This window comes from Haplochromis burtoni, unplaced genomic scaffold, assembly GCF_018398535.1.
Source record: "Haplochromis burtoni strain Fernald_Lab_line unplaced genomic scaffold, NCSU_Asbu1 Contig_289, whole genome shotgun sequence".
NCBI classification, from domain to species: domain Eukaryota; kingdom Metazoa; phylum Chordata; class Actinopteri; order Cichliformes; family Cichlidae; genus Haplochromis; species Haplochromis burtoni.
Window position 1 is genome coordinate 120,738 of NW_024582650.1, and position 11,410 is coordinate 132,147.

Here is an 11,410-nt window from a genome sequence, read left to right on the forward strand (position 1 = left end):
TGAGGACATGGCACACAGCTAAGAATGAATTAAAGAGAATGTCTGATTGATCTGGATCAAACATGATTACAGACAGACAAAGTGAAGCTTCACTTCTACGTGTGATTTTCAAGGTGATGCCAAGAACAGGAAGTGGTTACTTGCAGGGGACAAAAAAGCAGTTCATTTAACGATGCATGAAATTTAAGCACATGACAAATTAAATCATAATCAATATAATATTTAAACAATAATTCAATATAAACTAGTTATAAACAAAACATTATGTAATATATAACTATTACAAGAAGTGTTCCGGGAGCACAAACCTCCACCAAGGGAGCAGTTTTTACATTTAAGGGGATAGTACTTTTATGAAAGTTTGACCCTATTTCACTCATATCCTTTATATGTTGTCAACACAACCAATGGTAGCAATAAACAAAGTTTTAAACAGCTCCGTATTACACTTGTAAGAATCATCATTAAGTTGACCTTGAAGGCCTCAGTGGACATAATCAAAATGTTAAAGGATCGTTAACATGACCCCACTCTGCAAGGTTTTATCAGAATTTCTTTCAAGTTATTTTGTTTACAGATGGAATAACACTCACACGCACACGCACACACACACACGCACGCACGCGCGCGCGCACGCACGCACGCACACTAATGCTAAAAAAAATACACAATCACCCTGGAACAAGCTTATAATGAAGACCTAGATGGAAAAAACATTAACGAGCTTGAGCTGAAAATACATTATTGTCATAACGTGAAAACTTTAAGGAAAATTCTTGAACATTTAAGTTACACTTGGAGTCGACTTGTTCTGATTCACAGTTTCATGTCATCCCTATTTATTTGGTAGACCTGCAGTTCATCCTGTCTCTGAAACAACATGTTTAGTTCCCTTCTCGTGTTCTTTAATACAAACCTTCTTCTAATTGGCTGCTTCGTGTAAGCAGAGGGATTTGTTCTATTGGCTATAGTAGCACCGTTGTCCTCCCTCTGATGGTGCCCCCTTAAAATCCCCTTCATTAAAACTGTTTATGTGGATTGTTAATCTGCTTAGACATTATCATAGATTGTATTCACCCTCTCCATATAGTGATGCCTCTGCTTTTTATTTTCACAACAAACAGCGCCACCCTGTGGTTGAGAAAGAACTGCCTACAAAGACAAAAAGAGAAAAATAAAAATCAGTGCAGGTTCTAAGATAGAAAATAAAGGCAGAGACATGTGAGTGACCATCTTCTGACCTCTTCTCCTGACTGAGGAGGAAACTGATCCTGGACCAGATCCTGATTCAGTGTCTTCATCACAATTTGCACATCCTACTGTAAGAAACACAAAGCATGCAATAAACACAAAACATTTGCCAATGTGAGAAATTAAGTAATAATTTTTTAACATCATAAATCTGATAAATACTGTTCAATCACAACATTAAAACTATCTGCCCAGTATAGCTCACCCCTTGTGCCACCAAAATGTCTATAAGCAGGACAAATGCGCGTGCTCTAGCACCTCTGTTATGACAACAGATTAATGTCTTTCTTGTGTTCTCAAGATTTTCTTTAGCTGTGGCTCAGGTAGGTGCAGGTAGGTCTATTAATTTCCATATTATTTGTTTAGTCCCGAGTTCCCTGAATGTCCTCATCAGGTCATCATGCACAAAATACCAAAAGCTAAACGGGTCTACAAGCCTCCCTTGGATGGAGTATATCAGATTTTTAAAAAGCATAAATGTGTCTGAATGCAGTTTGTTGTATGGAAATGCTTTTCTCAGTAAAACTGAAGTCACTGCCACCAAAGAGTACTTGTGAGAACCCTGCAGAAACTTTAGACTGCATGTTTTGTTCCGTTTTCTTGCATTATTTCTGTTCCTGTTTTATTTTGTACTCATCATTGTCTCTCATTTCTCATCTTTCACTTCCTGCATTCCCTACCTTTGTGGTTTCCTCCCATAATGTGTTCGGTACCTGCCTCTGTCTCCTGTGGACTTATAAACTGTGAGTTCTCCTTGTCCTCGCGGATAATCCTTGCATGCATTCAGCATTCAACAGTGCAGTCTTTCCTGTTGCATGACTCATATTTTGTTGGATTAGTTACCAAACCTTGATTTACAACAATAGATATCAGATATTTGAATATTTGATTCTGAACCTATGGATTCTGAACTCTTTCGGTCTCTGCTCCATAAGATACATCATCAAAAGGCTCTGATGGCTGATTTAGTTAATGAACACCAAACTACACTCCAGTTCTGTCTTTTATCTAATACGGTGCAACCTTCAAATATATTTCAAAAGCTGAACATATAACTGAGACTAAACGGTCTGGTCAACATAAAAAAATGATCATTTCTAATTTGGTGTAAAGTGGGAAAAAAAGACAAAATGCTACAAAGCGTGTCAGATTATTGATCGAATCAGTCTAACCAGTCTTAAGCAGTACTGATTATTCAGAACTATCCTCGATTACATTCATGTATTCATTCTTACAATTAAGTAGTTAAAAGGTTTTACTCACCCACAGATAAAGACAGCTAGTGTGATGCCACATAGAATGATTCCAATTGCAGATGGGAGTATGTATAGAAAATACTTCGATGAAGCGGAATCTGTATAAAATCAGCAGTAAATTAATTTCAAGTGCTTGTTTGACCTTTACTAGAAGTGATTAGCTCTGTGTTTTGTTCTACCTACCTTTGGGGTGCTCAGACACAGTTAAACTCCATGTAATGCTGTTTATGCCACTTCTGTCTGTTATGCTACATGTATAAAGTCCGGGATCTTCAGGCTGAGCACTAAAAATAATTCGCTTTGTAGGAAACTCACGATTTATTTTCAGTCTATGAAAAGAGAAATTTGAATGGGTGCGATTCAGCACATTGGAATATTGAAAAACACATCTGCTGTTGGTCCAAGAGACTAGGGTCACATTATTATGTCTTATATTGCAAGTCAGCGTCACGGAGTCTCCTCTGGACACCAGCACAGCTCTGCGGTCGTCTTTAGTGATTCCTATAGTTTAAAGGAGTTAATAAATTAATATAGTCATCGGTAATGACAAATTTCGATAACAGGATGAACATAATTATGTCTGTACCTGCAAAGACATGCCACATCACTAATAGCGGAATGAGAAGTGCTGCTTGGTTCAGTCTAAACATCATGACCATCAGACTGAGAGAGAAAGAGAACTGAACTTCACGATCAGCTATATTTGTATCTGAGAAAGAGCAGCAGGGGAAAAGGAAGCGGTTAGTTATTGTATTGCTAAGAACTGCCTGCATACTTTTTTCACACGAGACGAGGTACGAGGAGGAACCCAGGACCCCTGCACCAACGTCAGGTCTTACAGTGGGTCCAAGGATTTCATCCTTCATACGTAATGGCAGTCAGGGTGTCACTGTCTAGCCTGTATAGGTCTGTGCTTCCCATCCATGGCCATGCCTCCCTAGACCATCACTGACCCACCACCAAACCGGTGATGCTCCACAGCTTCTCCAGACCCTTTCAAGTCTGTAACATATCCTTGGGATCATACTGCTCTAATCTGTGGAAAGCACAGGGCACCACTGGTGGATCTGCCAACTCTGGTCTTCTATGGCAAATGTCAGTCAGGCTCCACAATACCAGGCAGTGAGCACAAGGCCCGTTAGAGGATGCCAGCCCCTCAGGCCACACTCATGAAGCTTCTGATTGTTCAGCCAGAGACATTCACACCAATGGTCTGGAGGTCATTTTGTAGGGATCCTGCAGTGCTTGGTGCTCTTTATATTTAGTTATATTATTTTATTTTTTTGAGGAGTCTATATAATGATTCCCTTCAGCAACAAATTGTAACAACTAAATTGAGTATAATTATAATTAAGTGTTCTCACTTAGTTTTCCCTTCACTAAATAAATGTATCTGTGTTGAAGGTGCTCCAAATGTTATATTATATAACCTATCAAGCTAATGGAAGTTTAAACTAAGTACAAGTTTAATATTGGTCTTGAGGTTCTAAACGCACCCATCATGTGTGCCATAATTCTGATGGAAGAAATTATGACAACCGTGTCAAGCATGTGTAATTTCCTTCTTTGCGGCTTTGATGTCTGAAATGAGATATTATAGTAAACTTCGCTCTACTGCAGACTGAAAGTAAGCAAGGGGAAGTTCAGGGCAATCGAGTTTAGATAGATCACATACTGATCCATTGATTAATTTTGAGTACTTTTAACTTTTACATTCCAGCAAATGCAATGTAGATAAAGAGTTTAGCATCACTACCCAAGAAGCTTTTCAATTCCTTTATGCCTGCCCGGTCTTACAACCTTAACTACAAAGAAAGCACATGAACAGGACACAGTGTGTGTGTGTGTGTGTGTGTGTGTGTGTGTGTGTGTGTGTGTGTGTGTGTGTGTGTGTGTGTGTGTGTGTGTGTGTGTGTGTAATTAAAGAAGTATTATTGCTTTGTAGGCAGTACATGACTGATGACATACTCATTGCTTGGTTGCACGCATGCCCTCCAGTTTGTGCTATACTGCGCATGCGCGTTCTTCCCGCATTACTTTATTTGTGTACTTGCTGGGCCTGTTTCTCCAAAATGCTGTGTTAATTGCAGCCTATGGTTAACAGCTGTCAACCAGAGCACCCGGTCACATGTGCCAAAGTGAGAGCAGGTTCAGCTTAAAAACAGGAAAATATATATATGCAAATGATTTATTGTCATCTAATTTTGTCTCATTAGGTTAAGCAAACCATCCCCAAACTATTCATCACTGAACCATGATTAGTAGTGATTACCTGTTTTGCATTGTTTATCCCTCCCCCCTTTCTCTCTCGTATTTGCAACTGTGAAAAAAGAACAATATTGTGCATACTTCAGTGAAACACAAGTCCTTAAGAACAATTATCCATTTCTGTAGACCTCTAGCATGCAATCAATCAATCAATCAATCAAGGCTTTATTCGCCACGTGCAGGTTGCCCTGCAGTGAAATAGGACCCCCCCGACACATAGATATCTACTACAGGAAGCCTTTAACCCTTAACCACATACTAAAACACACATATAAACATGCACATGCACCAAACACCTTTCTATCACTTCAGAGGACTTCAAAGTGAGGTACATTTATTTTCCGGAAGCATATTTAAATTTTTGTTCCCCACATGTTTCACACACACCCCTGCAAACATAAGAGCTGCCTATGACTCACGCTTACATTTGACTTATACAGGCCTCAGAGAAAGATGTGATAGAAAAACTGTGATTAAACAAAACTCCAGGAGCAAAAAAAAAAAAAAGGAAATAATTAAATGTGTGTATGTGTGTCTGCGAGTGTGTGATTCTCAATGACTGTGACTAGTTTCTGACCCTTTCAGGCATTGATGGATGATCATGAATATTCGAGATGCCTCTTGGAAAGCCCCTGGCAGAAAACGGGGAGACATCAGAAGAGAAAATACCTCAGTTCTCTGTTCTGAGCGCAGCTTGATCCTCTCACATGTACGTGCACAGTGAATGAATTTAAATCTTCTATGAAGAAGACAGTTTTTATAATAATAGCTTGGAAAGAAAGAGCTGTTGTTGTTGGTTAGCTTCTCTCAGTTGCTTGCAGAACATGCTGTAAAAGTCTTTTGTTTTTCCCACCACACGTATCTGTTTTGGTGTAAATATGTACGTTTGTGCGTGTGTGTAGTACAACTGATAACACCTGTATCAGCTTTTGCAGAATTTATCAATCAAACACTTCTGGGAAACGATATTTTTGCATTTTTTCTACTGATAGCTTTTTATGTTGCCGCTTTCACAGTGTTGCCTTCTAGAAAGAGATTGTGAACCTCCAATGCGGTTAGCGCTCAGGTAGATTATGGTTTCAGGTAAATAACTGTACAAACTGCTGTTGCTGTTCAATACCAGAAAGCCATCTTTTGCTTTGTGTAATAGGCTTTGATAGCCTCAACACAAAAGTGCAGTTTCGCATGTAAAAATGTTCCCAGTGAGTGATCTATCTAGCATTGCACTTTTAGAACCTCATTTTATTTATGATGCACAGTTCAATAAGAGTTATGGGTTTTCTATTGTGCTTTGTTCTATTTTGTCAAACCCATGCATGCTCATGCACTAAAGTAACCACAATGCATGATGACTGATAGCACTGCTGTAGCCACATAACGTCAGAGATGGTGTTCTCATTCCTTACTAACCTCACACACAAAGATTTTTATCTTCACATTTTCAAACTTGCCTTCAGTCCCATCTGACACTGACTCAGCTGATCACCTGAGGCCCTTTTTGTTATGTTCCCTCTTGCTTTCAGTGCTGGACAGCAAATTCTCTCTTTCCCTCCCTCTATCTGATTTTCTTTCATGCTTTTCTGTTTTCTTCTACCCAGTGTGCATTTTCTTGCAAGGGGATAAGTTCTGCCAGGATTGCCAGCTCTCTTAACGGGCATTCCCACTGGTTCTCCACCTGACATACCTGCTGTTGAGCATCTTGATCAACAGCAGGTGTTGATAATCTCCACTTACCTGAAATTTTTAAGGTCTGGTTTATTCACCCTCTGTTCACCAGATTGCTGCAGCGGTACATGCAGCATCACATTCAGGCACACACCTGTTTCTAGCTCTGTGTTTATCTGGGTATTTACCTTGGTTTTTCCTGTTCCCTAGGGCCCCCTGCTGTATCAGTAAAGTTTGGTTCTGGAAATAAACTTACCTGGAAACCATGCTCATTGTAGGAAAACAAAATGTCCTGCCTTGAAAAATCTATTCCAGGGGTCTCCAACTCCAGGCCTCGAGTGCCGGTGTCCTACAGGTTTTACATGTGTCCTTGGTCCAACACAGCTGATTCAAATGGCAAAATGACCTCCTCAACATGTCCTGAAGTTCTCCAGAGGCCTGGTAACGAACCAATCATGTAACTCAGGCGTGTTGACTCACAGTTATATCTAAAATCTGCAGGACACCAGCCCTCGAGGCCAGGAGTTGGAGACCCCTGATCTATTCTTTAGAAATGTTAGCGAATAAACAAGGATATTTACCAACAAAATGGAAAAATGTGATGTCTGCATGTCATCTTTTCTCTGGTCTTTATCCAGCCAAATCTCCTCACCAAGAAAAGGGATGGAGCCTAACCGGGCAGAGCATAAAGCATAACTCGGTATGCCTAATCCAGCCTTGGATGCCCCCAAGCCTCCTTGGTAACAATGATATGCAACTCTAAAGAGTCTCGTTTGGATGTGCTCTTTTTCTAAATTCCTTCATGTATTGCAAAATTTTAACACATACTTGCACAAATTGCATCAGAAACAAATGTATTGTTATTATGGCTGGTTCTTTCTCTTTGTGTGTCGGAGCTTCAGCATCTCACGAATAACATCTGACTTCTATATGGTAAAAATGTGTAATACCAAAGCACAAGCAAACAAACTGCTGTGACCCTGATTAAGGTGCCACTGCTTTAGTGGCTTTGTATTCACACTTAGGTAGAAGTGTGATCTCTGAGCTTTGAGCTTGAGCTAGCACAGAGATTTGAGAGACTTGCAACTGGCAAAGACTGTCAGAGTTAAGAATGAGGACAAAGGGACAGGAAACATTCAACAAGTCATATAAAAAAACAGTTAGCATTTTGCCAAAAGAACTCACTGGATATTTTTCTCAGACCATTCTCTGTAAACCTTAGAAATGGCTATGTGGGGAAAATCCCAGTGACTCAGCAGTTTCTGAAATACTTAGCCCATCTGTCACCAACAGCCATGCCACAAGTTTCTTATCTTCTTGTTTTTAACATGTTTCCGTGACCAAATGCACTGTGCTTGTGTAGAACAGCTCTACCTAAAGAACAATCGCTGCATGTTATCCGGCTTGTGCTAAATGTTTTGACACAGTAAGCCTAATTACTCATCAAGTCTGTAATCACCCACACAATTTATTACTGCACATGATATGTGTATATGTTAAGTATATCAGTGTGTTGTTGGATGACAGAAAAACCTCTTCATGAGACAGTATGTGTGTGTCTTTTTGATCAACAAAGATTTTAGAACGAGGCAATTTTAACACATACTTGAGACAAAACAGTTATGCAAAACAGTGCGGTTTGCCTTTCTGCTTTGTGTTTAGCATTTTGACAAAATGAGTCACAACTGGGCCCCTTTTGTTGTTGTTGTTTTTTCTAAACTCAACAACACACCACTTCATGGGGAAAAAAATGGGGCAGCGTTTCTTGTTTTGGAATCGAAACAACAAAAGTCTGCGATGATGGCTTAAAGCCATTTCCTGTTTCACTCACTGGTGTCTCAGCAAGACTGTTGAGCCTAATTTGAAAAGATGTAAGAGGAGATTGAAATCACAAGGGAATGTTTTATCAAAGGACATTCAAAATGAAGACTTTATAAACTATGGACTGCTTTAAAATTCTTAGCACCGCGGAACCCGAGCAACTATATTTAATTGTTTATAAGCCTCTTAAAGATTATTTCCTCTTCAGCTCTGCATGGTCCTTTGAAAGGGCGTGTGCAGCTCTCAGTGTGCCTGCAGAACTCTGCATAATGCAGCCCATCTCCTCAGTCCTAATTCAATCTAACATGCTTTCAGGGTTCAAATGGACATTTCAATGTCATTATATCTTAAAAGCATATCCAGAAATATATTATGTGAATGCCCCTTTGTTAAAATGTCCCCTTTATTCTCTCCTTTTTCCATGCTTTCAAACATAGTTTAAACTTCAGGCAAGGACACTGCTGACTACTAGCATAGGCAGAGGAAATGACATCAATCTGCCATGAGGAACTTCAGTTCCATCCATGTTAAATTTAAGTACAAATAGCTGCATTTTTCTGGAAAAGAAGAAAAAAAATATTGTGGGTTTTTTTTGTTTGTTTGTTTGTTTGTTTTTCTGTCATTGTGTTTTGAGCCTACTCTGGGCAAAGATTCAGGAAATCGGTGTACACAACTGTGCTAAACTGTATTGAGAATAAAATATTCTCTTAGTCTTTGATTCTCCTCTTTTAGCCTCTCACAGTTGGTAAAATCACCCACAGACACTGAGAGCTGCAGAGCTTTGATGCAGAAAATGAAGAAAATCTTATCTGCAAAGGGAATGTTGCAAGCCGTGTGCACACATACAGCAGGTCCTTTAACATCAGCTACGCGAAACACTTCACAGCATGTTTTTAATTCACTTTTCTGCCCATGAAAAGGAGCTCGGTGCTCTGTATCTGCTCGGTGACACTTTAGCAGGTGAGTCTGGGGACTGAAACACCAAATCTGCATTTAGTGGACGCCCCATTCTCCCACTTAATCCATAGCAGCACGTTTTTATTTCCTGAAGTGTGTTTTGTTGTTTTATGTTATGTTTTATTGCGCGTTGTGTTCTTTGGTTTTGTTGCTGTGGCTTTAGTTTCACATTGCACAGCCCATTCTCATTCCCACGTTTTGCATTGCAATATATTCAATGATGTGCTTTGCACTTCTCTCACTGAAAATGCCATATTAAATTTGTCTGTGCTGCATTGTTGCTTTGTTTAACACATTAAGTTTAGTTAGGCAGCTCCCAATGGGAAGCATGAAGAGAAAAAGTCTTTTTCCTCTTCTCTCACAGCGTCCTGCATGGCAACAAAACAGGGAGACAAACAAAGGTCAGTGTATAAGCGAGACAATATGGAAAAATACAGAATATCTCCCTACAGTGTTAGAAACAGGGTCAATTAGGGGCATGAAACTAACTTTGTAAACACAAGGAAAATATTTTTTTCATGAATTTTAACACCAGTGCTAGCCCAAACACAAGGCCCAGTGCATGTGCACACTTTCACACACAGTAATACAAAACGCCTCGGGGTGTCAAATAAACACAGAATCTATTTAAATAGGTAGACTCAAAGGAGATGAAGTTATATTTAATTGATGGGTTGCAGTTGAAAAACATTCTTCATTCGCTTTTTTGTGTTCAAAATTCAGTGCGCCGCTGTGTTCAGAGCTCAGACTGTCCTTCTTAATCACTCTTTAATTACTCCTCAGTGGAGCGTGCACACCATTGATGGTTTGTAATCCTGAAATATTGAAATCCTGAAAGAAATAAGAACATTAATCTTTCAGTACGTGAGATACAACAAAGGTCTTTCTGCAGAGGACTTTTATGAACCTAAGCTCTGATCGAAGGACGCGATGCTTAATGATGTAAAAGCCTATTCAAAACTGAAAAATATATATATATTTTTTTTTTAATTAATACCACTAAAAGCACAAAGTCTGATCTCCTTATGCACTTGTTTATACTATTAATATGTGCATAAATGAATGGGTTCTTATCAAATCAAATCTGAATTCTTTTAAAAGAAGGCCATCCTCTCATTAAAAATGACTACACGTTTCATTGTGTCAGCGCCCTCCAGTGACCATTTGAATGCATGTGGAAAACTGAGACTATTCAATCACAAACAGTATAAGGAGCTTGGAAAGAAAAGCGTCTGGACTTCTTTAAGTTTCCTTGAAGACGTTTCACCTCTCATCCGAGGAGCTTCTTCAGTTGGAGAAGTTCAGGTGGAGAGTCCCAGATTTTAAGCCCTATGGGAATGTCCCCATTGGGGATACAAACACTACTTAAGGAGGAGGCTGGAGGGGATGGATTGGGTGACAAAACATTGAACTTCAAAGCAGGAGACCTCAGTTGGCCCTATACTCATAACTGTAGAAACAAAGCACAGCTGCTTCTCTCATTTTTTTTTCCTCCTAAGATCTTGTGTCCTCATTTGGGAACATAACATCTGATACTTCATTCTGTTCACTAAGGACCTGTTGCATGCCTAAAAAGTGCTCAGTCTCAGCACATTAAAGTATTTTTAACATGTCAGAGTTTGAGGGGGGGGTTTTTTGGCTCTGCGCGTTGCTGATGTTACAAACCATCAAGAAATAAATACAGAAGGTTCTGTTGAGTCACTTTTCTTTAATAAACATTATTTACATAGACTCTACAATATAATGTATACAAACTGAAGGTGCAGATGTCCGCATATGCATTGTGCACCCATTCAGTGCAGTACACCTCCACATTTGATTGTCTTAGTCTGAAGAGAAACGAGGGAAGTAAATCATCAAAGTGAGACATCAAGAACCAGAAGCATCAAACAGATGGAGAGAGAGGTGAATAATCAAAATAAAACGACAAAAAAGAAGCAGCTGAAAACAAAACCCGGTTAGAGTGAGTCATTTCATTTATTGTGATTTAAAATTGCCCTCTTTTGTGTGTTTAACTGCTATGGGGGACGTGGGGGGGGGGTGCCTTCAGCTTTAACAACCTTTTTTTTTTTACTGTTTTCTCAGGAAATCCAAATGATCCGATAGACAAACGCAGACTTGTCTGAGAATCTAGATGTACTGCGATTACTGCATTTGTCTCGTGAAAACTAACGAAAACTAACAGCTAACGT

General features: G+C 39.4%; 1 long non-coding RNA gene across 1 annotated transcript; it reads right to left on the reverse strand.

Annotated features, from left to right (window-relative positions):
• Positions 1 to 6: 6 nt before the first annotated feature.
• LOC102309801 lies at positions 7 to 3,195 on the reverse strand. The gene is made up of 5 exons (XR_317195.3): positions 3,094 to 3,195; positions 2,691 to 3,008; positions 2,515 to 2,605; positions 1,242 to 1,319; positions 7 to 1,152 (listed from the first exon to the last, which is right to left on the reverse strand). It is a non-coding gene; the product is annotated as an uncharacterized LOC102309801 (long non-coding RNA).
• Between the last annotated feature and the right edge of the window lie 8,215 nt (positions 3,196 to 11,410).